This window comes from Ursus americanus, unplaced genomic scaffold, assembly GCF_024610735.1.
Source record: "Ursus americanus isolate L20-20 unplaced genomic scaffold, mUrsAme1.1.p SCAF_94, whole genome shotgun sequence".
Taxonomy (NCBI): Eukaryota; Metazoa; Chordata; class Mammalia; order Carnivora; family Ursidae; genus Ursus; species Ursus americanus.
In genome coordinates, this window is record NW_028273676.1 from 412,786 (window position 1) to 415,350 (window position 2,565).

Sequence of the window (2,565 nt, forward strand, 5' to 3'; positions counted from 1 at the left end):
AAATGCCATACACTGACCTGGAAGAGACCACAGGGCCCAGGCACAGTCTGAACCCTTCCCTCAACCCGGCGGTTTTGCTAGCAGGAGTTCAACCACAAGGAACACAGCCCGGAGACCCCTGGGGCAAAATCGGCTTCCGACGAACAATAGGTGCTTGCTGTGGAACACCTATCCCAAGTGGGGGTAGCCAGCTCAACAAAATGCCACACACCCAGGTGTAAGAAACAACATTGCCCAGGCATGGTCTAAGCCCCTCACCTCGTCCCTGTGCTTTGGGGAGCCGGAGGGACAGCCGAAGCACACGGCCCTGAGACCCCTTTGCAAAAAGCCGGCTTCCCACGGAGACAGTTTTCCTGAGGTGCAGACCCTATCCCAAGTGGTTGTGGCAAGGTAAAGCAAATGCCCTCCACTTCTCTGGAAGAAACCACAGTGCCCAGGAATGTTCTAAGCCCTCCCATCCTCCCGTGGCTTCTGGTAGCAGGAGTGAAAAGAGAGGAGCAGAGCACTGGGACCCGTTTGACAAAAACCGGCTTCCCACGGGAAAGTCTTTCTCCACGTGCAGACATGCACCCAGGTGCCTGTGGCAAGGGGAAGGAAATGCCATACACTGACCTGGAAGAGACCACAGGGCCCAGGCACAGTCTCAACCCTTCCCTCAACCCGGCGGTTTTGCTAGCAGGAGTTCAACCCCAACGAACACAGCCCGGAGTCCCCTGAGGCAAAAACGGCTTCCGACGAACAATAGGTGCTTGCTGTGGAATACCTATCCCAAGTGGGGGTAGCCAGCTCAACAAAATGCCACACACCCAGGTGGAAGAAACAACATTGCCCAGGCATGGTCTAAGCCCCTCACCTCGTCCCTGTGCTTTGGGGAGCCGGAGGGACAGCCGAGGCACACGGCCCTGAGACCCCTTTGCAAAAAGCCGGCTTCCCACGGAGACAGTTTTCCTGAGGTGCAGACCCTATCCCAAGTGGTTGTGGCAAGGTAAAGCCAATGCCCTCCACTTCTCTGGAAGAAACCACAGTGCCCAGCCATGTTCTAAGCCCTCCCATCCTCCCTGGGCTTCTGGTAGCAGGAGTGAAAAGAGAGGAGCAGAGCACTGGGACCCGTTTGACAAAAACCGGCTTCCCACGGGAAAGTCTTTCTCCACGTGCAGACATGCTCCCAGGTGCCTGGGGCAAGGGGAAGGAAATGCCATACACTTACCTGGAAGAGACCACAGGGCCCAGGCACAGTCTGAACCCTTCCCTCAACCCGGCGGTTTTGCTAGCAGGAGTTCAACCGCAAGGAACATAGCCCGGAGACCCCTGGGGCAAAAACGGCTTCCGACGAACAATAGGTGCTTGCTGTGGAACACCTATCCAAAGTGGGGGTAGCCAGCTCAACAAAATGCCACACACCCAGGTGTAAGAAACAACATTGCCCAGGCATGGTCTAAGCCCCTCACCTCGTCCCTGTGCTTTGGGGAGCCGGAGGGACAGCCGAGGCCCACGACCCTGAGACCCCTTTGCAAAAAGCCGGCTTCCCACGGACACAGTTTTCCTGAGGTGCCCACCTATCCCAAGTGGTTGTGGCAAGGTAAAGCCAATGCCCTCCACTTCTGTGGAAGAAACCACAGTGCCCAGCCATGTTGTAAGCCCTCCCATCCTCCCTGGGCTTCTGGCAGCAGGAGTGAAAAGAGAGGAGCAGAGCACTGGGACCCGTTTGACAAAAACCGGCTTCCCACGGGAAAGTCTTTCTCCACGTGCAGACATGCTCCCAGGTGCCTGTGGCAAGGGGAAGGAAATGCCATACACTGACCTGGAAGAGACCACAGGGCCCAGGCACAGTCTGAACCCTTCCCTCAACCCGGCGGTTTTGCTAGCAGGAGTTCAAGCCCAACGAACACAGCCCGGAGACCCCTGGGGCAAAAACGGCTTCTGAGGAACAATAGGTGCTTGCTGAGGAACACCTACCCCAAGTGGGAGTAGCCAGCTCAACAAAATGCCACACACCCAGGTGTAAGAAACAACATTGCCCAGGCATGGTCTAAGCCCCTCACCTCGTCCCTGTGCTTTGGGGAGCCGGAGGGACACCCGAGGCCCACGGCCCTGAGACCCCTTTGCAAAAAGCCGGCTTCCCACGGAAACAGTTTTCCTGAGGTGTAGACCCTCTCCCAAGTGGTTGTGGCAAGGTAAAGCCAATGCCCTCCACTTCTGTGGAAGAAACCACAGTGCCCAGGCATGTTCTAAGCCCTCCCATCCTCCCTGGGCTTCTGGCAGCAGGAGTGAAAAGAGAGGAGCAGAGCACTGGGACCCGTTTGACAAAAACTGGCTTCCAACGGGAAAGCCTTTCTCCACGTGCAGACATGCTCCCAGGTGCCTGTGGCAAGGGGAAGGAAATGCCATACACTGACCTGGAAGAGACCACAGGGCCCAGGCACTGCCTGAACACTTCGCTCAACCCGGCGGTTTTGCTAGCAGGAGTTCAAGCCCAACGAACACAGCCCGGAGACCCCTGGGGCAAAAACGGCTTCCGACGAACAATAGGTGCTTGCTGTGGTACACCTATCCCAAGTGGGGGTA